Below are 27612 nucleotides of genomic sequence, written 5' to 3' on the forward strand. Positions count from 1 at the left end.
TTCACAAAAATTGACCATACATTAGGTCACAGAAACATAGCACACAAATGCAAAAAAGCAGAAATAATGAATGCAGCCTTCTCAGATCACAAGGCAATAAAAATAATGATTAGTAATGGTACATGGAAAACCAAATCTAAAACCAATTGGAAATTAAACAATATGATACTCCAAAACCGTTTAGCTAAAGAAGAAATCATAGAAACAATTAATAATTTCATCAAGGAAAATGACAATGGCGAAACATCCTTTCAAACCTTTTGGGATACAGCCAAAGCGGTAATCAGAGGCAAATTCATATCCCTGAAAGCTCATATTAACAAACAAGGGAGAGCAGAGATCAATCAATTGGAAATGCAATTGAAAAAACTCGAAAGCGATCAAATTAAAAACCCCCAGCAGAAAACCAAATTAGAAATCCTAAAAATTAAGGGAGAAATTAATAAAATCGAAAGTGATAGAACTATTGATTTAATAAATAAGACAAGAAGCTGGTACTTTGAAAAAACAAACAAAATAGACAAAGTACTGGTCAATCTAATTAAAAAAAGGAAGGAAGAAAAGCAAATTCACAGCATTAAAGATGAAAAGGGGGACAGCACCTCCAATGAGGAGGAAATTAAGGCAATCATTAGAAATTACTTTGCCCAATTATATGCCAATAAATACACCAATTTAGGAGAAATGGATGAATATATACAAAAATAAAAACTGCCTAGACTAACAGAAGAGGAAATAGAATTCTTAAATAATCCCATATCAGAAATTGAAATCCATCAAGCCATCAAAGAACTTCCTAAGAAAAAATCCCCAGGGCCTGATGGATTCACCTGTGAATTCTATCAAACATTCAGAGAACAGTTAACCCCAATACTATACAAACTATTTGACATAATAAGCAAAGAGGGAGTTCTACCAAACTCCTTTTACGACACAAACATGGTACTGATTCCAAAACCAGGCAGGTCAAAAACAGAGAAAGAAAACTACAGACCAATCTCCCTAATGAATATAGATGCAAAAATTTTAAATAGGATACTAGCAAAAAGACTCCAGCAAGTGATCAGAAGGATCATTCACCATGATCAAGTAGGATTCATACCAGGGATGCAGGGCTGGTTCAACATTAGGAAAACCATCCACATAATTGACCACATCAACAAGCAAACTAGCAAGAACCACATGATTATCTCAATAGATGCAGAAAAAGCCTTTGATAAAATACAACACCCATTCCTATTAAAAACACTAGAAAGCATAGGAATAGAAGGGTCATTCCTAAAAATAATAAACAGTATATATCTAAAACCAACAGCTAATATCATCTGCAATGGGGATAAACTAGATGCATTCCCAATAAGATCAGGAGTGAAACAAGGATGCCCATTATCACCTCTACTATTTGACATTGTACTAGAAACACTAGCAGTAGCAATTAGAGAAGATAAAGAAATTGAAGTCATCAGAATAGGCAAGGAGGAGACCAAGTTATCACTCTTTGCGGATGACATGATGGTCTACTTAAAGAATCCTAGAGATTCAACCAAAAAGCTAATTGAAATAATCAACAACTTTAGCAAAGTTGCAGGATACAAAATAAACCCACATAAATCATCAGCTTTTCTATATATCTCCAACACAGCTCAGCAGCAAGAACTAGAAAGAGAAATCCCATTCAAAATCACCTTAGACAAAATAAAATACCTAGGAATCTATCTCCCAAGACAAACACAGGAACTATATGAACACAACTACAAAACACTCGCCACACAACTAAAACTAGACTTGAACAATTGGAAAAACATTAACTGCTCATGGATAGGACGAGCCAATATAATAAAAATGACCATCCTACCCAAACTTATTTATCTATTTAGTGCCATACCCATTGAACTACCAAAATACTTCTTCACTGATTTAGAAAAAACCATAACAAAGTTCATTTGGAAGAACAAAAGATCAAGGATATCCAGGGAAATAATGAAAAAAAACACATATGATGGGGGCCTTGCAGTCCCAGACCTCAAACTATATTACAAAGCAGCAGTCATCAAAACAATTTGGTACTGGCTAAGAAACAGAAAGGAAGATCAGTGGAATAGACTGGGGGAAAACGACCTCAGCAAGACAGTATACGATAAACCCAAAGATCCCAGCTTTTGGGACAAAAATCCACTATTCGATAAAAACTGCTGGGAAAATTGGAAGACAGTGTGGGAGAGACTAGGAATAGATCAACACCTCACACCCTACACCAAGATAAATTCAAAATGGGTGAGTGACTTAAACATAAAGAAGGAAACCATAAGTAAATTGGGTAAACACAGAATAGTATACATGTCAGACCTTTGGGAGGGGAAAGGCTTTAAAACCAAGCAATATATAGAAAGAATCACAAAATGTAAAATAAATAATTTTGACTACATCAAACTAAAAAGCTTTTGTACAAACAAAACCAATATAACTAAAATCAGAAGGGAAACAACAAATTGGGAAAAAATCTTCATAGAAACCTCTGACAAAGGTTTAATTACTCATATTTATAATGAGCTAAATCAATTGTACAAAAAATCAAGCCATTCTCCAATTGATAAATGGGCAAGGGAAATGGATAGGCAGTTCTCAGATAAAGAAATCAAAACTATTAACAAGCACATGAAGAAGTGTTCTACATCTCTTATAATCAGAGAGATGCAAATCAAAACAACTCTGAGGTATCACCTCACACCTAGCAGATTGGCTAACATAACAGCAAAGGAAAGTAATGAATGCTGGAGGGGATGTGGCAAAGTAGGGACATTAATTCATTGCTGGTGGAGTTGTGAACTGATCCAACCATTCTGGAGGGCAATTTGGAACTATGCCCAAAGGGCGACAAAAGAATATCTACCCTTTGACCCAGCCATAGCACTGCTGGGTCTGTACCCCAAAGAGATAATGGACACAAAGACTTGTACAAAAATATTCATAGCTGCGCTCTTTGTGGTGGCCCAAAACTGGAAAACGAGGGGATGCCCATCAATTGGGGAATGGCTGAACAAATTGTGGTATATGTTGGTGATGGAATACTATTGTGCTCAAAGGAATAATAAAGTGGAGAAGTTCCATGGAGACTGGAACAACCTCCAGGAAGTGATGCAGAGCGAGAGGAGCAGAACCAGGAGAACATTGTACACAGAGACTAATACACTGTGGTATAATCGAACGTAATGGACTTCTCCATTAGGGGCGGTGTAATGTCCCTGAACAACTTTCAGGGACCCAGGAGAAAAAAAAAACACCATTCATAAGCAAAGGATAAACTATGGGAGTGGAAACACCGAGAAAAAGCAATTGCCTGAATACAGAGGTTGAGGGGACATGACAGAGGATAGACTTTAAATGAACACTCTAATGCAAATACTATCAACAAAGCAATGGGTTCAAATCAAGAAAACATCTAATGCCCAGTGGACTTACGCGTCGGCTATGGGGGGTGGGGGGGAGGAAAAGAAAATGATCTATGTCTTTAACGAATAATGCTTGGAAATGATCAAATAAAATATATTAAAAAAAAGATATAACATCTTCAATTAATTAATTTAATTAATGTTTAACATTATCTTTAGAGAAATTATCAAGGAAAAAGGTCCTGGTATTCTAGAACCAGAGGGCAAAATAGAAAATAAAAGAATCTACAATTACTTCCTGAAAGAGATCCCAAAAGGATAACTCCCAGGAATAATATAATCAAATTCCATTATTCCCAGGCTACGGAGAAAATATTGCAACTGGCCCAAAAGGAAATATTAAAATATCTTGGTGTCACAGTCAGGATAATATAAGATTTAATAATTTCTACATTAAAAGATCTGAGAGTCTGGATTATGATACTCCATAGGCAATGGAACTAGGATTTTAACCAAGAATCATTTACCCAGAAAAACTAAGCCTAATCCTTCAGGAGAAAAAAATTAAATAGAGAAATTTTCAACATTCCCATTGAAAAGCGCAGAGATGAATGAATAAGTTGACTCAAATACAAAAATCAAAAGAATCATTAAAAGATAAACTAGAGGATGTGGGGTTTTAGTTTTTAAAAGATTACTCTATTACAAAAATGAACAATATGGAAATAGGTATTGAGTACATGTTATACAGTGGAATTGCTTGTTGGCTCTAGGAGGGGAGAGGGAAAAGGGGAGGGAAAAACATGAATCATATAACCATGGGAAAGTACTTTAAAATAAAAGTAATAAAACTTTAAAAGGGAAACAGAACAGGAAAATCAAAAGACACTCAATCAGTTTATGGGATCAGTAATATAGGGTGATATGTAAAAAAATAAAACAAAATTAAGTTCAGAGAGAGAAATGCATTGGAAGAAGAGGAAAGGCAAAGAAGTAAAATGGGATAAATCATTATATGTAAAAGACATGAAAGAGCTTCTATAGTAGAGGGAAAGGTGGGGAAGGCAGGAAGGTGAGCACTTGAACATAACTGTCATTGGAATTGGCTAATGAGGGAAGAACATAAACAATTAATTGAGTATAGAAATCCATTTTAACATAGTGGAAAGTAGGCGCATAAGAGAATAAGAGAAGAGGTGGGGACTAGTAGAAATATAGAAAAATTGAGGTTTGTGGTGGTCATAAAATAAATAGGCAGAAATAGGATGGAGAGAGAAACAAACATTAATCTGAATGGTACAAAAATGTACTTAAAATCTCTCTAAGACCTGCTGAAAATTGTGTTTACATGTAATTGAAACAAAATATAAAACAAAAACAACTCCTGTAATAAAAGGACTATAACTGCTATTTGAGAAATGAAGAAACTGAGGCACAGAAATTAATTGACTTGTCATGGATCACGTTATCCAGTGTTATGAAAAAAAATTCAGTGTTTCCTGACTCAATGTTCAGTTCTCCTTATACCAATTCTTCAATTCTATAGCTCAATCCCAACATCAAAACATTTTTTTCACTTCTATTTTGGGACTGGTTTTGCAGAATGTAAATATTTCATACCACTTCTTTTTTCCAAATGATAAATTTAGAATTTAGCATCTGTGGGAGAATCACTCCTGAGTGACATGGCTCTAATTATGTTTTTTGGATATTTTTGATGAAATATTAACTTTAATTTAACTTGATTAACCCAGTTGGTGTTTCATTAATGGAGAAGACTGATGGGAGACATTGTTGTCATGTGATGGCAAACAGAAAAGATTCAAATTGGGCTGTCTGACATTAGGGCCTAGAATAGAAAATGCTGGGGTGGAACAGGGGATATTTGGATCCAGGTGTGGGGAAGTAGCTTAGAAGTATGCTTAAATTTCATATGAGGGAAAAAAAAACCTAATAATTTGAGTTCTGCAAAAGTAACGTGGGCTACTTAAGAAGCAGTTGCTTCTCTAATAAATCTCTTCAAGGACTTCTGGGTAAACTTGGCTTCAATCTAGATGAGAACTGCTTCCTCTCCCCCGGCACCAAACGAAATAGACTACCTCAAAAGAGGATAAAAATCATCTTTGGAAGAACAGAGGGACTCTCCAGTAGGCCACAGCAATGAAGGTACATGGGGTTTGAGTATTTCCACACTATAAGAAGGAGAAAGAGCTTGCACTCAAATGTGAGTTGAATTACCCTCCCTCACCTCACCTACGGAACCAGAGTAGGGACCAGCGAGCTCACCAAAGACAGTGAATGAGTGAGGAACATCTCTGTCTGGGGGGGGGGGCACACCAGAGTCCTTGGGCTCTAATGAGGACTGCCAGGGAACTACCCCTCAGAGCAGTTTCACAGGAGACCCCTGCACACTGGAGAGTGCACAGACCGCAGGGGCTCTTGCAAACTTCGAATGCTGTGCAGACTCTAGAAACTGCCCGAGGGCAAAGCTCCACTCCTCACTGCAGTGAGGGGGGGGTACACCAGGGTCTTTGGGAAGTGACAAGGTCTACCAGGGAACTACCCCTCAGAGCAGTTTCACAGGAGATGCCTGCGCAAGGAGAGAACAGACCACAGACCACTTGGGCAGGTGGGCACACTAACAAACTGTGGAGGTTGGGAAGAACCAGCCTGAGGCAAAAGTATCAAAACCCGCCCATCTCACTCAGATCTCTGACTAAAAAGGAAAGGGAAAACCACCAAAGGGATGGCTCATACTGCCCAAGATCAACTGTCCAAGAAGAAAGGGAAAAAAGTGACTATTGAAAACTTTTACAGAGGGAAAACCAAGGTTACAGAGGAAAAAGAGGATGAAATTTTAAAAAAAATCAAAACATGCCCCCCAAAATGGAAATTATCCACAAGCTCTGGAGGAACTCAAAATGGAGCTTATCCAAAAGATGGAAACCTTCTGGCAAGAAAAATGGGGGGAAATTCAGGAAGAGGTCAACAGCCTGACAGACAAGAACTCCCAATTGGAGAAACAGCTAGAAGCCTCAAACAGAAGGGCAGATAAAACTGAAAAGCAAAACCAGTCCTTAAAGATCAGAATTAAGCAACTGGAAGACATTGATCTTACAAAACAGAAAGAATTAATAAATCAAAGTCAAAAATTAATGAATTAGAAGAAAATATAAAATATCTTACTGACAAGATGACAGACCAAGAAAACAGAGGAAGGAGAGACAATTTGAGAATCATTGGTCTACCTGAAAAAAACAGAGATTAACAAAAATCTTGATGCCATACTACAAGAAATCATCAAAAAGAATTGCCCTGATATTCTCAAACAAGGGGGCAAAATAGAAATCAAAAGAGTTCATAGAACACCCTCTATACTAAATCCCCAAAAGACAACCCCCAGGAATGTAATCGCCAAATTCAATAGCTTCCAAGCTAAGGAGAAAATCTTACAAGAAGCTAAGAAGAGAAACTTCAGATACAGAGGAGCACCAATAAGGATCACACAAGACCTAGCAATGGCCACACTAAGAGACCTCAAAGCCTGGAACACGATATTCAGAAAGGCAAGAGAACTGGGTCTTCAACCAAGAATCATCTACCCATCAAAACTGACTATATACTTCCAGGGGAAAGTATGGGCATTCAATAAAATAGAAGATTTCCAAATATTTGTTAGAAGACCAGAACTCAGTGGAAATATTTGTTAAAAGACCAGAACTCAGTGGAAAGATTGACATCCAAATACAAAGAGCAAGGGAAACATGAAAAGATAAATATGAAAGAAAGGGGAAAGGATAAAAGTGTTTTTTTTTCTTTTATTTAAACTCTTTTTTATAAGGGCCACAATTAGATCAAATTATATATACTAACATATGGGGGAAATGTTATGTGTAACTTTTAAAAATTGTATGCATTAATAGAGTAATCAGAAGAATCACTCATAGGGAAAGATCGGAGCATTAACATGATTTGGAGGGGAAAAAACAAAAAGAAAGAAAAGGGGGGAATCAATGATGGTACTAAGATATACTTGAAGAAATAGAAATAAATTAAACAAAATAATCTTTGTCACACAAAGATAAACATGGGAAGGAGAGGGGAGGAATTCTCTTATAAGAACAAGAGGAAAAGAGTGTTAATTGGTATTACTTAAACCTTACTCTCAGTGAAATCAACTCTGAGAGGGAAAAGCATCTAGATTCATTGGGATCTTGAATTCTATCTTATCCAACAGGGTAAGAGAGAAGAGAAAACTAAGGGGACCGGGGGGGGGGGGAGGGAACACAAAAAAGGAGGGAAGGAGAGGGAGGAGTGGAAGGGAACAAAAAGGGAAGGGCCAGAAAGGGTAGCATAACAAGGGAGGGGATTAGGGGGACTGATTTAAAGTAAATCACATGTTTGAAAGGTTATAGCAAAAGAAGAAAGGTCAGAATAAGGGGAGGATATCAAAATTCTGGGGAATTCACGAATGACAATTATAACATTGCATGTGAATGGGATGAACTCACCCATAAAACATAGACAAATAGCAAAATGGATTAGAATCCAAAAACCCTACTATATGTTGTCTTCAGGAAAAACACATGAGGTGGGTAGATACTCACAAGGTCAGAATTAAAGGTTGGAGGAGTAAGACCTATTGGGCCTCAACTGACAGAAGGAAGGCAGGAGTAGCAATTCTGATATATGACAAAACCAAAGCAAAAATAGACCTGAGTAAAAGGGATAGGGAAGGTAAATATATCCTGAAAAAAGGGAGTATGGACAATGAAGAAATATCACTAATTAACATGTATGCACCAAATTGTATAGCACCCAAATTTCTAATGGAAAAACTAGGAGAACTGAAGGAGGAAATAGATAATAAAACTATACTAGTGGGAGATCTGAACCAACCACTATCAAATTTAAAGAAATCAAATCAAAAAATAAATTAAAAAGAGGTAAAAAGGTGAATGAAATCTTAGAAAAATTAAAGTTAATAGATATATGGAGAAAAATAAATAGGAACAGAAAGGAATATACCTTCTTCTTAGCAGCACATGGCACATTCACAAAGATTGACCATAAATTATGTCATAGAAAGATGCCATAAAAATGTAGAAAAGTAGAAATAATTAATGCAAAGTTTTCAGATCATAAGGCAATAAAAATAATGATGAGTAAGGGTACATGGAGAGAAAAATTAAAAATCAATTTGAAATTAAATAACATGTTGCTCCAAAATCAGTTAGTTAGAGGACAAATCGGAGAAACAATTAATAATTTCATTGAAGAAAATTAATGGTGAGACATCCTTTCAAACCTTATGGGATGTAGCCAAAGCAATACTCAGAGGAAAATTCATATCCTTGAGTGCATATATTAACAAATTAGGGAGGGCAGAGATCAATGAATTGGACATGCAAATCAAAAACACTTGAAAGCAAACAAATTAAAAACCCTAGAAGAAAACCAAATTAGAAATCCAAAAAATTAAGGGAGAAATTAATAAAATTGAAAATCATAGAACTATTAAACTAATAAATAAGACAAGAATCTGGTACATTGAAAAAACAAACAAAATAGACAAAGTACTGATCAATTGAATTAAAAAATGAGAGAAGAAAAGCAAATTAACAGTATCATAGATGAGAAGTGGGACCTTGCCTCCAATGAAGTGGAAATTAAGGCAATCATTAAAAACTTCTTTGCCCAACTATATGGCAATAAATATGCCAATCTAGGTGATATGGATGAATATTTACAAAAATATAAATTGCTTAGATAACAAAAGAAAGAAAAAATGGAATTCTTAAATAAGCCCATATCAGAAAAAGAAATCCAACAGGCCATCAATCAACTCCCTAAGAAAAAATCCCCAGGGCCTGATGGATTCACAAGTGAATTCTATCAAACATTCAAATAACAGCTAATCCCAATACTACACAAACTATTTAACCTAATAAGCAGAGGGAGTTTAAACAAATTCCTTTTATGACACAAATATGGTCCTGATTCCAAAGTCAAGCAGGTCAAAAATGTAGAAGGAAAACTACAGACCAATCTCCCTAATGAACATAGATGAAAAAATCATAAACGGGATACTAGCAAAAATACTTCAGCAAGTGATGAGGAGGGTTATTCACTATGATCAAGTAGGATTCATACCAGGAATGCAGGTCTGGTTCAATATTAGGAAAACCATCCACCTAATTGACCATATCAACAAGCAAACCAACAAAAATCACATAATTATCTCAATAGATGCAGAGAAAGGCTTCAATAAAATACAACACACATTCCTATTAAAAACACTAGAAAGCATAGGAATAGAAGGATCTTTCCTAAAAATAATAAACAGTATATATCTAGAACCATCAGCTAACATCATCTGCAATGGGGATAAACTAGAAGCCTTCCCAATAAGATCAGGAGTGAAACAAGAGGGCTTGTTGTGCCCTTCTAGGACAGCTCTCCAGCCTCTAACCCTCACCTGTAACCCAGCTCTCACTTGTGGCTCCCAGTAGCTGCTAGCATGTGGCAACGGCCACACCCCGGGCAATGGATTCGACAGACTGGCTAAACCTTGTGAGGGTAGCCATCGGGTCATAGACCCCAGGTGAACCAAGGCTTTGCTCACCCAGCATGTGAAGACTGCTTCGGCAGAATTGATGGAAGAAACCAATAAGAACTTTCAACGGCTGAGATGGCGACGCAGCAAAGTACTGTGGAGTGCTTAGGGCGTGTTGGAACACAAAAGACAACACGGCCATCCAATGCAGCTTAGGAAGTCTCCAGGTGTAATGGTTTTTTGTAACACTGGACCCAGGCTTACAACACCGACAGAGTGGGACTGTCTCTGTGCATCAACTTTTCCACTTAAATGTGCACACTGATCTATCATAGATTAAAATGCACAAAGACAATCATCATCCTCGGCTACCGAGGGACTACTACTATTTAACATTGTACTAGAGTCATTAGCAGTAGCAATTAGAGAAGAAAAAAGAAATTGAATGCATTAAAATAGGCAATGAGGAGACAAAGTTATCACTCTTTGCAGATGATATGATGGTTTACTTAAAGAATCCTAGAGAATCAACCAAAAAGCTAGTCGAAATAATCAACTTTAGCAAACTTTTTCAAACTTTATTTTTTCAAAATAATCAAACTTTACCAAAGTTGTAGGATACAAAATAAACCCACATAAGTCATTAGCATTTCTATATATTTCCAACACATCTCAGCAGCATGAATTAGAAAGAGAAATCCCATTCAAAATCACCTTAGACAAAATAAAATACTTAGGAATCTATCTCCTGAGACAAACACAGGAAATATACACTACAAAACACTATCCACTCAACTAAAACTACACACGAGCAATTGGAAAAACATTAACTGCTTATGGGTAGGACAAGACAATATAATAAAAATGACCATCCTACCCAAACTTATCTATCTATATAGTGCCATACCCATTGAACTTCCATTTTTTTTTCCTGAATTAGAAAAAAAAATAACAAAGTTCATTTGGAAGAACAAAGTGTCAAGGATATCCAGGGAAATAAAGGGAAAAAATACAAAGGATTGTGACCTTGCAGTCCCAGATCTCAAGCTATACTATAAAGCAGTGGTCGTCAAAACAATTTGGTACTGGCTAAGAGAGAGAAAGGAGGATCAGTGGAATAGACTTGGGGTAAGTGACTTCCAAAAGACAATCTATGACAAACCCAAAGACCTCAGCTTTAGGGACAAAAATCCACTATTTGACAAAAACTGCTGGGAAAACTGGAAGACGGTGTGGGAGAGATTAAGTTTGGATCAACACCTCACACCCTGTACGAAGATGAACTCAGAATGGGTGAATGACTTGAACATAAAGAAGGAAACTATAAGTAAATTAGGTGAACACAGAATAGTATACATGTCAGACCTTTGGGAAAGGAAAGACTTTAAAACCAAGCAAGACATAGAAAGAGTCACAAAATGTAAAATAAATAATCCTGATTACATCAAATTAAAAAGGTTTTGTACAAACAAAACCAATGTAACCAAAATGAGAAGGGAAGCAACAAATTGGGAAATCATCTGCATTACAAAAACTTCTGACAAAGGTTTAATAACTACTTCCGGTTAAGATGGCGGCTTAGAGAAAGCTAAAGCTCAGATCTCCTGAAAACCCTTCCCGACCGATCTCAAACGATAAGCTCCTAAGGCGACGAAATTCAAAACGATCAACAGCACAGACCCTGGGAACCCTCCTCCTGGACCTGGACCCGGTTCAAAAGGTACGGCTCCCCTTAAAAGCCAGAACCCGAGATCACTCGCACCTCAGGGGTAGGAGCGCAGAGTCCAAGGCTCCCGGAAGCCGCAGCCCGGCCGGGCTCAGAGAGCAGAACCCTCAGGGCCTTCTACAGTCCCGGTGAAAGTTACTGCCTGGGGCTTCCGCTGCAGAGAGCTGGTCGAAACAACAGCAACCCTCAGGGTGGGCAAGACAGCCTCACGGGCTGGATCCTGCTAACCAAGTCTCAGTGAAAGTCCTTGCCCGGAGCTTGGGAAAGCTGCAGCCCATCCCCCCGCAGGCCGACGAAACAGCCTCACGGCCAGGGATTCTGAAGGCAACTTCCGGAAAGCGAGCCGGGGGGAGAGTGTGGCCTCGTGGTCCGACCCTTCCATTCCAGTTCCAGTGAGGCATATTCAGTTTAACCCAGGGAAAGCTCATAGAACTATCTGCCCAGGACTAAAGCCTCTGAACACCAGAAAGAGACAAGAAAAACTAATCCTCCACATTCAGAAATGGCAAACTCCACAGAACCACAGAAGCCCCAAAATACCAAGAAAAATAAGAAGAAAGGGGCGACTTTGGACACATTCTATGGAGCCAAAATACAAAATACAGAGCAGACAGAAGATAATATAAAAGAAAATGCTCCAAAACCTTCCAAAGGAAATGGAAACTCTCCACAAACCTATGAAGAATTTGAATCAGAAATGACCAAAAAGATGGAAGCCTTCTGGGAGGAAAAGTTGGAAATAATGCAAAAGAAATTCACGCATCTACAAAACCAGTTTGACCAAACTGTAAAAGAAAACCAGGCTTTAAAGGCCAGAATCAGGCAGCTGGAAGACAACAATCGTGTAAAAGAGCAAGAATCAATAAAGCAAAGCCAAAATACCAAGAAATTAGAAGAGAACATAAAATATCTCACCGACAAGGTGATAGATCTGGAAAATAGGGGGAGAAGGGATAATTTAAGAATAATTGGACTCCCAGATAAGCCAGAAATAAACACCAAACTGGACGTGGTGATACAAGATATAATCAAAGAAAATTGCCCAGAGATTCTAGAACAAGGGGGCAATACAGCCACTGACAGAGCTCACAGAACACCTTCTACACTAAACCCCCAAAAGACAACTCCCAGGAATGTAATTGCCAAATTCCAAAGCTATCAAACAAAAGAAAAAATCCTACAGGAAGCCAGAAAAAGACAATTTAGATATAAAGGAATGCCAATCAGGGTCACACAAGACCTTGCAAGTTCTACTCTGAATGATCGTAAGGCATGGAACATGATCTTCAGAAAGGCAAGAGAGCTGGGTCTCCAACCAAGAATCAGCTACCCAGCAAAACTGACTATATACTTCCAAGGGAAAGTATGGGCATTCAACAAAATAGAAGACTTCCAACTTTTTGCAAAGAAAAGACCAGAGCTCTGTGGAAAGTTTGATACCGAAAATCAAAGAGCAAGGAATACCTGAAAAGGTAAATATTAAGGAAAGGGGAAAATGTTATCTTCTTCTTTTACTCAAACTCTCTTCTATAAGGACTACATTTATATCAACCTATGTATACTAACATGTGGGGAAAATGTAATGTATAAATAGGGGGTAAAGAAAGACCAAATAGAATAATCATTCTCACACAAAGATTCACATGGGAAGGGGAGGGGAAGAAAACTCCTATAAGAAGGAGAGGAAGAGAGGGGGGGGGGGTTACTTAAACCTCAATCTCAGGGAAATCAGCTCTGAGAGGGAAAAACATCCAGATCCATTGGGATCTTGAATTCTATCTTACCCAACAAGGGTAAGGAGAAGGGAAAACCAAGGGGGGGAGGGGGAGAGGGAGAACAAAAAGGAAGGGAAAGAGAGGGGGGAGGGGGAGGGAACAAAAAGGGAGGGACTAAAAAGGGAAACATCAAGGGAGGGGACAAGGGGGACTGTTTCAAAGTAAATCACTGGACTAAAAGGTAGAGCCGAAGAAGAAAAGGTTAGAATTAGGGAAGGCAATCAAAATGCCAGGGAGTCCACAAATGACAATCATAACTTTGAACGTGAATGGGATGAACTCACCCATAAAACGTAGACGAATAGCAGAATGGATTAGAATCCAAAACCCTACCATATGTTGTCTTCAAGAAACACACATGAGGCGGGTTGACACCCACAAGGTCAGAATTAAAGGATGGAGTAAGACCTTCTGGGCTTCAACTGATAGAAAGAAGGCAGGAGTCGTAATCATGATATCTGATAAAGCCAATGCAAAAATAGACCTGATCAAAAGGGATAGGGAAGGTAATTATATTTTGTTAAAAGGGACTATAGACAATGAGGAAATATCATTAATCAATATGTATGCACCAAATAATATAGCACCCAAATTTCTAATGGAGAAACTAGGAGAATTGAAGGAAGAAATAGACAATAAAACCATACTAGTGGGAGACTTAAACCAACCATTATCAAATTTAGATAAATCAAATCAAAAAATAAATAAGAAAGAGGTAAAAGAAGTGAATGAAATCTTAGAAAAATTAGAATTAATAGACATATGGAGAAAAATAAATAGGGATAAAAAGGAATACACCTTCTTCTCAGCACCACATGGCACATTCACAAAAATTGACCATACATTAGGTCACAGAAACATAGCACACAAATGCAGAAAAGCAGAAATAATGAATGCAGCCTTCTCAGATCACAAGGCAATAAAAATAATGATTAGTAATGGTACATGGAAAACCAAATCTAAAACCAATTGGAAATTAAACAATATGATACTCCAAAACCGTTTAGTTAAAGAAGAAATCATAGAAACAATTAATAATTTCATCGAGGAAAATGACAATGGTGAGACATCCTTTCAAACCTTTTGGGATGCAGCCAAAGCGGTAATCAGAGGTAAATTCATATCCCTGAATGCTTATATTAACAAACAAGGGAGAGCAGAGATCAATCAATTGGAAATGAAAATGAAAAAACTGGAAAGCGATCAAATTAAAAACCCCCAGCAGAAAACCAAATTAGAAATCCTAAAAATTAAGGGAGAAATTAATAAAATCGAAAGTGATAGAACTATTGATTTAATAAATGAGACAAGAAGCTGGTACTTTGAAAAAACAAACAAAATAGACAAGGTACTGGTCAATCTAGTTAAAAAAAGGAAGGAAGAAAAGCAAATTCACAGCATTAAAGATGAAAAGGGGGACAGCACCTCCAATGAGGAGGAAATTAAGGCAATCATTAGAAATTACTTTGCCCAATTATATGGCAATAAATACACCAATTTAGGAGAAATGGATGAATATATACAAAAATACAAACTGCCTAGACTAACAGAAGAGGAAATAGAATTCCTAAATAATCCCATATCAGAAATTGAAATCCAACAAGCCATCAAAGAACTTCCTAAGAAAAAGTCCCCAGGGCCTGATGGATTCACCTGTGAATTCTATCAAACATTCAGAGAACAGTTAATCCCAATACTATACAAACTATTTGACATAATAAGCAAAGAGGGAGTTCTACCAAACTCCTTTTACGACACAAACATGGTACTGATTCCAAAACCAGGCAGGTCAAAAACAGAGAAAGAAAACTATAGGCCAATCTCCCTAATGAATATAGATGCAAAAATCTTAAATAGGATACTAGCAAAAAGACTCCAGCAAGTGATCAGAAGGGTCATTCACCATGATCAAGTAGGATTCATACCAGGGATGCAGGGCTGGTTCAACATTAGGAAAACCATCCACATAATTGACCACATCAATAAGCAAACTAGCAAGAATCACATGATTATTTCAATAGATGCAGAAAAAGCCTTTGATAAAGTACAACACCCATTCCTATTAAAAACACTAGAAAGCATAGGAATAGAAGGGTCATTCCTAAAAATAATAAACAGTATATATCTAAAACCAACAGCTAATATCATCTGCAATGGGGATAAACTAGATGCATTCCCAATAAGATCAGGAGTGAAACAAGGATGCCCATTATCACCTCTACTATTTGACATTGTACTAGAAACACTAGCAGTAGCAATTAGAGAAGATAAAGGAATTGAAGGCATCAAAATATGCAAGGAGGAGACCAAGTTATCACTCTTTGCGGATGACATGATGGTCTACTTAAAGAATCCTAGAGATTCAACCAAAAAGCTAATTGAAATAATCAACAACTTTAGCAAAGTTGCAGGATACAAAATAAACCCACATAAATCATCAGCTTTTCTATATATCTCCAACACAGCTCAGCAGCAAGAACTAGAAAGAGAAATCCCATTCAAAATCACCTTAGACAAAATAAAATACTTAGGAATCTACCTCCCAAGACAAACACAGGAACTATATGAACACAACTACAAAACACTCGCCACACAACTAAAACTAGACTTGAACAAATGGAAAAACATTAACTGCTCATGGATAGGACGAGCCAATATAATAAAAATGACCATCCTACCCAAACTTATTTATCTATTTAGTGCCATACCCATTGAACTACCAAAATACTTCTTCACTGATTTAGAAAAAACCATAACAAAGTTCATTTGGAAGAACAAAAGATCAAGGATATCCAGGGAAATAATGAAAAAAAAAACACATATGATGGGGGCCTTGAAGTCCCTGACCTAAAACTATATTACAAAGCAGCAGTCATCAAAACAATTTGGTACTGGCTAAGAAACAGAAAGGAAGATCAGTGGAATAGACTGGGGGAAAGCGACCTCAGCAAGACAGTATACGATAAACCCAAAGATCCCAGCTTTTGGGACAAAAATCCACTATTCGATAAAAACTGCTGGGAAAATTGGAAGACAGTGTGGGAGAGACTAGGAATAGATCAACACCTCACACCCTACACCAAGATAAATTCAAAATGGGTGAGTGACTTAAACATAAAGAAGGAAACCATAAGTAAATTGGGTAAACACAGAATAGTATACATGTCAGACCTTTGGGAGGGGAAAGGCTTTAAAACCAAGCAAGATATAGAAAGAATCACAAAATGTAAAATAAATAATTTTGACTACATCAAACTAAAAAGCTTTTGTACAAACAAAACCAATATAACGAAAATCAGAAGGGAAACAACAAATTGGGAAAAAATCTTCATAGAAACCTCTGACAAAGGTTTAATTACTCATATTTATAAAGAGCTAAATCAATTGTACACAAAATCAAGCCATTCTCCAATTGATAAATGGGCAAGGGAAATGGATAGGCAGTTCTCAGATAAAGAAATCAAAACTATTAACAAGCACATGAAGAAGTGTTCTACATCTCTTATAATCAGAGAGATGCAAATCAAAACAACTCTGAGGTATCACCTCACACCTAGCAGATTGGCTAACATAACAGCAAAGGAAAGTAATGAATGCTGGAGGGGATGTGGCAAAATAGGGACATTAATTCATTGCTGGTGGAGCTGTGAACTGATCCAACCATTCTGGAGGGCAATTTGGAACTATGCCCAAAGGGTGCTAAAAGAATATCTACCCTTTGACCCAGCCATAGCACTGCTGGGTCTGTACCCCAAAGAGATAATGGACACAAAGACTTGTACAAAAATATTCATAGCTGCGCTCTTTGTGGTGGCCCAAAACTGGAAAATGAGGGGATGCCCATCAATTGGGGAATGGCTGAACAAACTGTGGTATATGTTGGTGATGGAGTACTATTGTGCTAAAAGGAATAATAAAGTGGAGAAGTTCCATGGAGACTGGAACAACCTCCAGGAAGTGATGCAGAGCGAAAGGAGCAGAACCAGGAGAACATTGTACACAGAGACAAACACACTGTGAGTATCATCGAACGTAATGGACTTCTCCATTAGTGGTGGTGTAATGTCCCTGAACAACTTGCAGGGACCCAGGAGAAAAAAAACACCATTCATAAGCAAAGGATAAACTATGGGAGTGGAAACACCGAGAAAAAGCAACTGCCTGAATACAGAGGTTGAGGGGACATGACAGAGGATAGACTCTAAATGAACACTCTAATGCAAATACTATCAACAAAGCAATGGGTTCAAATCAAGAAAACATCTAATGCCCAGTGGACTTACGCGTCGGCTATGGGGGGTGGGGGTGGGGGGGAGGAAAAGAAAATGATCTATGTCTTTAACGAATAATGCTTGGAAATGACCAAATAAAATATATTTAAAAAAAATAAATAAAAAAAAGGTTTAATAACTGAGATTTATAAAGAGCTAAACCAATTGTACAAAAAATCAAGCCATTCTCCAATTGATAAACGGGCAAGGGACATGAATAGGCAGTTTTCAGCCAAAGAAATCAAAACTATTAATAAGCACCTAAAAAAGTGATCTAAATCTCTGATAGTCAGAGAGATGTGAATCAAAACAACTCTGAGGTATCACCTCACACCTAGCAGATTGACTAACATGACAGCAAAGCAAAGTAATGAATGTTGGAGGGGATGTGACAAAGTCTGGATATTAATGCATTGCTGGTGGAGTTGTGAATTGATCTAGCCATTCTGGAGGGCAAATTGGAACTATGCCCAAAGGGTGATAAAAGACTGTCTGCCCTTTGATCCAGCCATAGCACTGCTGGGTTTGTACCCCAAAGATATAATAAGGAAAAGGACATGTAAAAGAATATTTATAGCTGTGCTCTGTGGTGGCAAAAATCTGGAAAACGAGGGGATGCCCTTCAATTGGGGAATGACTGAACAAATCGTGGTATATGTTGGTGATGGAATACTATTGTGCTAAAAGGAATAATAAAGTGGAGGAATTCCATGGAGACTGAAAAGACATCTAGGTAGTGATGCAGAGTGAGAGGAGCAGAACCAGGAGAACATTGTACACAGAGACTGATACATAGTGGTACAATCGAACATAATGGACTTCTCCATTAGTGTCAATGCAATGTCCCTGAACAACCTGCAGGGATCAAGGAGAAAAAAAAAACACTACCCTCAAGCAGAGGACAAACGGTGGGAGTAAAAACACCGAGGAATGGCAACAGGTTGACTACAGAGATGGAGGGGATATGATTGAGGAAAGACTCTGAATGAATACCCTAATGCAAAAACCAATAACATGGAAACGAGTTCAGATCAAGGACACATGTGATACACAGAGGAATCACACATCGCCAATGGGAGGGGTGGAGGGGGGGAGGAAAAGAAAATGATCTTTGTTTCTAATGAATAATGTTTGAAAATGAACAAATAAAATAATGTTAAAAAAAAAGAAAAATAAATAAATCTTTTCAAGAGGAAGCTAGATTGCCATATGACAGGATATTCTTTCCAAGAGATTGTTGATCATATACAGGCTGTATCCTCCACTATCTCTTCCAAATCTGAGATCCCATGATTATACACATACAGAATAAGTTATATATATATATATATATATATATATATATATATGGACATGAAGAGAGAATATTTCCATACTTAAAAGAATATCTGTGCCCAGCAAATAATTTTGACTAGTTGCTAGAGCAATGTGTAATTATTTAACATGCATACACAGAATCTAATGAGTTCCCTGAAACTCACTAATCTCATGAACGTAGACTTGTTTGAAAGTGAACAGTGCACAGTTCCAGAAAAATGTCTGATCTGAAAAGAGCCCTAAAAGTTTTCATTTTTGTCTAGTTCCTTAGGGCATGCTATAAAGAAGTGACTTTATTTTCTTCCCCTCTCCCACTTGGTCTCATTTGTCACTTAAAGAAAACATCAATGAAGATGGCTTCTGAATTGCTTTGGCTCCCCATGGAGAGATCGTAACTAAAAGCAATCATAAAGGACACTGAGCTAAGGAGACCATTGAACATCAGACAAGAGGGTAATATTGAGTTCCTCCTTTTTCAAAAGAAATATTTGTGTGATTTAACATGGACTGGGTATGAGATCACCAACTGCTACTATAACATAAGCAACATATTACCACACCAATTTCAAGGGAGAAAAAAATGCTCTTTATGAAAAAAAGAATCTACAACTGTCCTTGGTCCTTGACCATTTCTATACAGTCTTCAAATACCTCAGCAATCAACTTAAATATTTATGGAGTGTTTTTGTGTGTCTTAAATTACTTGTTCAAATGGCTGAGATAATCAATTCTGTTGTGATCTGCACAACTAAAGAGGTCTCCTTAAAAATGGGAGATGCCCCTTGACAATAATGACAGGAAGAAAATAATTCATTATTATACCTCAAGAGGATTTCATTCTATTAAGCAGAATGATGGAAATTAATGTTTTCTTTTATATATAAATCTACTAACAGTCCATCTTTTTAATAGTAAGAACCTAGTGTTTTCTGAATTGAACTGAATAGGTGCTCAGAGTTGATACTAATCATGTAGTAGTTGATGAGCTTGGCATATAAGTGGAAAAGCTTGTGCTTTTTCCATTTCAAGGACCTTTGAATGACCAATAAATTGTTACAGAATTGTTCTTTATTGGAAATCACATGGAGAAATGATTACAGAGTACACAACTAAATATAGCATTTTAGATCAAAGTAGCTTTTTTTATCCTTAATTAGTATGAAATGAACTTAACTTGAAACATTTTAAAGCTGACATGCTATTCAAGCAAAAGCATAATCATATTTGCTTGTGTCTGTAGATTTCAAAATCAGGAATGTTAAATTAATAGGATTCTAAAAGAAGCCAAATAAGAATTTAAACCGAGGTCTTTTTTATTTTTTTCTCCAGATAGAAATAAAATGAGTTTCTATTTCACTCAAATTTGCTTTGCATTACCACTGGGACTGGTTTCCTGTTGATAGTATTGTCACAAATCTGAGTAAGATCACTTGGTAACCTAAACTGCAGTTGAAAATATCACATGATTCTTATCATTAGGGTATATAGGTAGATTTCTATGCCACATATATAACCCACTAAAATTAGAACCTATCCAAAAGTGATTTTCTGCCTTGCAAGGAAATTATTTGTAATCTATCATTCAGTGACAATTAATAACAAGCATTTATTAACTTTCTTCTCTATTCTAAGGCAGCTAGATGGCACAGTTGATAGAACACTAAGTCTAGTGTCAAGAATACCAAAGTTGAAGCTCAGGCTCAATCATTTATTAGCTGTGTGACCTTGGGCAAGTCAGTTAACTGTGTCTGACTAGGAGACAATGCCTAGATTATTAGGCCTAGAGTCAGAAAGACCCAAATTCAAATCCAACTTTTTGAACCGGCTTCCTCATATGTTAAATGATCAGAAGAAGAAAGTGGCAAACCACTCAAGTATCTCTGTCAAGAAAACCCTAAATGGAGTGTATTATATAGAGATACATCTAAAAAATGACTGAACAAAAACAATTCCCTAGAAAACAAAATGAATAACTGAAGAAAAATTGAATAACAAGCTGAAGCTTATTGTTATATTCATATTGGTATCATGCTTAGTTATATTTTAATAAATATGTAGTTAGATTTAAGGAGGGTGAGACTTTTATATTTTTGTTCTCGAAATGTAGAACTTGAATTAATCTCCAAACTAGAATTCGGAATCAAATTCCAAAGCTAGAATCACAATTTAGAATTAAATGAATGGAGAAAGTGTCATAAGAGCATTAAAAAATATTCAGATAGTGCTAGATATTAATTCCCTATTAGCCATTAGGAAGTAGGTAGCTTACTCTTCTCTTATTCAATGACGTATGAAGCGCATAATTTTCTTTTTTTTTAATTTTATAGTATTTTATTTGATCATTTCGGTGCATTATTCATTAAAGACAAAGCTCATTTTCTTTTCCTCCCTCCCACTACCCGTAGCTGACGCGTGATTCCACTGGGTATCACATGTGTTCTTGATTCGAACCCATTGCCATGTTGTTAATATTTGCATTAGAGTGTTCGTTTAGAGTCTCTCCTGTCATGTTCCCTCAGCCACTGTAGTCAGGCAGTTGCTTTTCCTCGGTGTTTCTACTCCCTCAGTTTGTCTTCTGCTTATGGATAGTGTTTTTTTCTCCTAGATCCCTGCAGATTGTTGTGGGACATTACACCGCCACTAATGGAGAAGTCCATTACGTTCGATTATACCACAGTGTATTAGTCTCTGTGTACAATGTTCTCCTGGTTCTGCTCCTCTCACTCTGCATCACTTCCTGGAGGTTGTTCCAGTCTCCATGGAATTCCTCCACTTTATTATTCCTTTTTGCACAATAATATTCCATCACCAACATATACCACAATTTGTTCAACCATTCCCCAATTGATGGGCATCCCCTCGTTTTCCAATTTTTGGCCACCACAAAGAGCGCAGCTATGAATATTTTTGTACAAGTCTTTTTGTCCATTATCTCTTTGGGGTACAGACCCAGCAGTGCTATGGCTGGATCAAAGGGTAGACATTCTTTTATCGCCCTTTGTGCATAGTTCCAAATTGCCCTCCAGAATGGCTGGATCAGTTCACAACTCCACCAGCAATGAATTAATGTCCCTACTTTGCCACATCCCCTCCAGCATTCATTACTTGCCATAATTGTCATGTTAGCCAATCTGCTAGGTGTGAGGTGATACCTCAGAGTTGTTTTGATTTGCATCTCTCTGATTATAAGATATTTAGAACACTTCTTCATGTGCTTATTAATAGTTTTGATTTCTTTATCTGAAAATTGCCTATCCATGTCCCTTGCCCATTTATCAATTGGGGAATGGCTTGATTTTTTGTACAATTGATTTAGCTCTTTATAAATTTGAGTAATTAAAACTTTGTCAGAGGTTTTTATGAAGACTTTTTCCCAATTTGTTGTTTTCCTTCTGATTTTAGTTACATTGGTTTTGTTTGTACAAAAGCCTTTTAATTTGATGTAGTCGAAATTATTTATTTTACATTTTGTGATTCTTTCTATGTCTTGCTTGGTTTTAAAGTCTTTCCCTTCCCAAAGGTCGAACATGTATACTATTCTGTGTTTACCCAATTTACTTATGGTTTCCTTCTTTATGTTTAAGTCTTTCACCCATTTTGAATTTATCTTGGTGTAGGGTGTGAGGTGTTGATCAATTCCTAATCTCTCCCACACTGTCTTCCAATTTTCCCAGCAGTTTTTATCGAATACTGGATTTTTGTCCCAAAACCTGGGATCTTTGGGTTTATCGTATACTGTCTGGCTGAGGTCACTTGCCCCCAGTCTATTCCACTGATCCTCCTTTCTGTCCCTTAGCCAGTACCAAATTGTTTTGATAACTGCTGCTTTGTAATATAGTTTGAGGTCTGGGACTGCAAGGCCCCCCTCATTTGTGTTTTTTTTTTCATTATTTCCCTGGATATCCTTGATCTTTTGTTCTTCCAAATGAACTTTGTTATGGTTTTTTCCACATCAGTAAAGAAATTTTTGGGGAGTTCCATGGATATGGCACTAAATAGATAAATAAGTTGATTTAGGTAGGATGGTCATTTTAATTATATTGACTCATCCTACCCATGAGCAGTTAATGTTTTTCCAATTGCTCAAGTCTAGTTTTGGTTGTGTGGCGAGTGTTTTGTAGTTCTGTTCATATAGTTCCTGTGTCTGTCTCTGGAGGTAGATTCCTAGGTATTTTATTTTGTCTAAGGTGATTTTGAATGGGATTTCTCTTTCTAGTTTTTGCTGCTGTGCTGTGTTGGAGATATATAGAAAAGCTGACGACTTATGTGGGTTTATTTTGTATCCTGCAACTTTGCTAAAGTTGTTGATTATTTCAATTAGCTTTTTGGTTGAATCTCTAGGATTCTTTAAGTAGACCATCATGTCATCTGCAAAGAGTGATAGCTTAGTCTCCTCCTTGCCTATTTTGATGCCTTCAATGTCTTTTTCTACTCTAATTGCTACTACTAGTGTTTCTAGTAGAATGTCAAATAGTAGAGGTGATAATGGGCATCCTTGTTTCACTCCTAATCTTATTGGGAATGCATCTAATTTATCCCCATTGCAAATGATATTAGCTGATGGTTGTGGATATATACTGTTTATTATTTTAGGAATGACCCTTCTATTCCTATGCTTTCTGGTGTTTTTAATAGGAATGGGTGTTGTATTTTATCAAAGGCTTTTTCTGCGTCTATTGAGATAATCATGTGGTTCTTGTTGGTTTGCTTGTTGATGTGGTCAATTATGTGGATGGTTTTCCTAATGTTGAACCAGCCCTGCATCCCTGGTATAAATCCTACTTGATCATGGTGGATGACCCTTCTGATCACTTGCTGGAGTCTTTTTGCTAGTATCCTATTTAAGATTTTTGCATCTATATTCATTAGGGAGATTGGTCTATAGTTTTCTTTCTCTGTTTTTGACCTGCCTGGTTTTGGAATCAGTACCATGTTTGTGTCGTAAAAGGAGTTTGGTAGAACTCCCTCTTTGCTTATTATGTCAAATAGTTTGTATAGTATTGGGATTAACTGTTCTCTGAATGTTTTATAGAATTCACTAGTGAATCCATCAGGCCCTGGGGATTTTTTCTTAGGAAGTTCTTTGATGGCCTGTTGGATTTCATTTTCTGATATGGGATTATTTAAGAATTCTATTTCTTCTTCTGTTAGTCTAGGTAGTTTGTATTTTTGTATATATTCATCCATATCACTTAAATTGGTATATTTATTGCCATATAATTGGGCAAAGTATTTTTTGATGATTGCCTTAATTTCCTCTTCATCAGAGGTGATGTCCCCCTTTTCATCTTTGATGTTGTTAATTTGCTTTTCTTCCTTCCTTTTTTTAATTAGATTGACCAGTACTTTGTCTACTTTGTTTGTTTTTTCAAAGTACCAGCTTCTTGTCTTATTTATTAAATCAATAGTTCTATCACTTTCGATTTTATTAATTTCTCCCTTAATTTTTAGGATTTCTAGTTTGGTTTTCTGCTGGGGGTTTTTAATTTGGTTACTTTCGAGATTTTTTATTTGCATTTCCAATTGATTGATCTCTGATCTCCCTAGTTTGTTAATATATGCACTCAGGGATATGAATTTACCTCTGATTACCGCTTTGGCTGCATCCCAAAAGGTTTGAAAGGATGTCTCACCATTGTCATTTTCCTCGATGAAATTATTAATTGTTTCTATGATTTCTTCTCTAACTAAACGATTTTGGAGTATCATATTGTTTAGTTTCCAATTCGTTTTTGATTTGGTTTTACATGTACCATTACTGATCGTTATTTTTATTGCCTTGTGGTCTGAAAAGGCTGCATTTATTATTTCTGCTTTTCTGCATTTGTGTGCCATGTTTCTGTGACCTAATGTATGGTCAATCTTTGTGAATGTGCCATGTGGTGCTGAGAAGAAGGTGTATTCTTTTTTGTCCCTATTTATTTTTCTCCATATGTCTATTAACTCTAATTTTTCTAAGATTTCATTCACCTCTTTTACCTCTTTCTTATTTATTTTTTGATTTTATTTATCTAAATTTGATAATGGTTGGTTCAAGTCTCCCACTAATATGGTTTTACTGTCTATTTCTTCCTTCAATTCTCCTAGTTTCTCCATTAGAAATTTGGGTACTATATTATTTGGTGCATACATGTTGATTAGTGATATTTCCTCATTATCTAAAGTTCCTTTTAACAAAATATAATTACCTTCCCTATCCCTTTTAATCAGGTCTATTTTTGCTTTGGCTTTATCAGATATCATGATTGCCACTCCTATCTTCTTTCTGTCAGTTGAGGCCCAGAAGGTCTTACTCCATCCTTTAATTCTGACTTTGTGGGTGTCTACCCACCTCATGTGTGTTTCTTGGAGACAACATATGGTAGGGTTTTGGATTCTAATCCATTCTTCTATTCACCTACGTTTTATGGGTGAGTTCATCCCATTCACGTTCAATGTTATGACTGTCACTTGTGGACTCCCTGGCATTTTGATATCCTTCCCTAATTCTAACCTTTCCTCTTCCACTCTACCTTTTAGTCCAGTGATTTACTTTAAATCAGTCCCCCTTGTATTTCCCTTTCTACCCCCCTCCCTTATTATTCCCTCCCTTATTTTCCCTTGTAGTCTTTTTAAAATTCCCCCCCACCCTCTCCCTCCCTTGTACTGCTTCCCTCCCCACCAGTCTGTTTTTTACCCTTCTACTCCCCTATAGGGCGCAAATCTATTCTCTTCCCCAATGGATTGTATTTTTCTTCCCACTTTGGGTCAGTTTCAAAGTACGTAAGAGTTGAGTATTTCCTATCTCCAACCTCTTTATCCTTCCAGTGTATCGATGTTCTCCCCCCTCCTGCCATGAGCTTCTTTGTGACATATAAATTTACCCCCATTTGTCTCTTTTCCCATTTCTTTTAGTCATAACCTCTTTTCTTTTTTAGCTTTAGTCATGTATATATATATATATACATACACATGTATATGTATTTATGCATGCATATATCTATATACCTATTTATGTCTTGTCCTTTCAGCCTATACAGTTTGTCACTGTTCCCTCTGAGTGTAGTTCTTCTAGCTGCTTAGGTGATAGCAACAGTTTTTAAGAGTTGCCAATGACCTCTTTTCTTATAGGGATACATATCATTTTAACTTATTGAGTCTCTTAATAAAAACCTTTTTTGTTGCTGTTGTTGTTTTTCCCCTCTTTTTAAATTACCTTTTGATGATTCTCTTGAGTTCTGTGGTTGGACTTCAAATTTTTTGTTCAGGTCTGGTCTTTTATTTATGAATGCTTGGAACTCTTCTGTTGTGTTAAATGACCATACTTTCCCCTGTAAGAATATATTCAGTTTTGATAGGTATTTTATTCTTGGCTGTAGGCCTAGTTCCCTTGCTTTTCGGAATATCATATTCCATGCCTTTTGGTCCTTCAGTGTGGATGCAGACAGATCCTGTGTGATCCTCACCATGTTTCCATGGTATCTGAATGGTTTCTTCTTGGCAGCTTGTAATACCTGTTCTTTCATCTGATTGTTTTTTAATTTGGCTATAACATTTCTTGGTGTTGTCAGTTGGGGATTAAATATAGGGGGTGATATGTGGATTCTTTCAATCTCCACTTTCCCCTCTTGTTCTAGGATTTTGGGACAGTTTTCCTGGATAATTTCCTCTAGTATTATGTCCAGGCTTTTTCTTTTGTCGTGGTCTTCTGGTAGTCCAATTATTCTTAAATTGTCTCTTCTTGAACAATTTTCCAAATCGTCTGTTTTGTGAATGAGATGCTTCACATTTTCCTCAATTTTTTCATTCTTTTTGTTTTGTTTTATAGTGTCCTGCTGCCTTGTGAGGTCACTTGATTCTAGTTGTTTTACTCTGGTTCTTAAAGATTGGATTTCATCTTTGGCTTTTTGGTCGTCTTTTTCCTTCTGGTCTGAGTTTCTTTGAAGATCGTTTTTTATCCTCTTTATCTCGTCTTTCATCTCCTTTGCCTCATCTTTCATCTCCTTTGCCTCATTTTCCAGCTGGATGATTTTGACTTTCACGACACTATTTTCTTGTTTTAGTTCAAGTGCCTCTGTTTCCAGATGACTTATCTTAATTTTTAAGTTCTTTTCCCAATTGTCTTCAGCCTCTCTTAGTTGTGTTTTGAGTTCTTCCACAGCCTGTATCCAATTCACTGGGATTTCTGGTTTATCGTTTGCTGATCTCTCCCCCCTCTGTTCCATTTGGTGAGTAGTAGCTGTCTATTGTAGTTTCTTTCTTCTGTTTCTGTTGTTTGTTCAAATTCACCCTTTCTTTCCTCCCCATATTTGTCTGTGCTCTTGTTTCTCTCATTTTTTTTTGTTTTTTAGGGACTTCTATCAGTCTCCCCTCTTGGAGCTTTAACAGAGGATCTCTTGGTGTAATCTCTGAGGGAGGGTTGTTGGGGGTTTGAGCTTTCCTGTCCTCTGGAGGCTTTTGATTGGCTTAAAGTCCAGCAGTCAATGAGGATGGATGGGGAGCCTGGGCTTCCCTGTGTTCTGGAGACTTTTGATGGGATTGAGTTCAGCTTAGTTGGGCTGAGTTTACTCTGAGTTTTAAACTTCCTGAACGGCTGGAG

The sequence above is a fragment of the Monodelphis domestica genome, chromosome 1 (genome assembly GCF_027887165.1).
Source record: "Monodelphis domestica isolate mMonDom1 chromosome 1, mMonDom1.pri, whole genome shotgun sequence".
Taxonomy (NCBI): Eukaryota; Metazoa; Chordata; class Mammalia; order Didelphimorphia; family Didelphidae; genus Monodelphis; species Monodelphis domestica.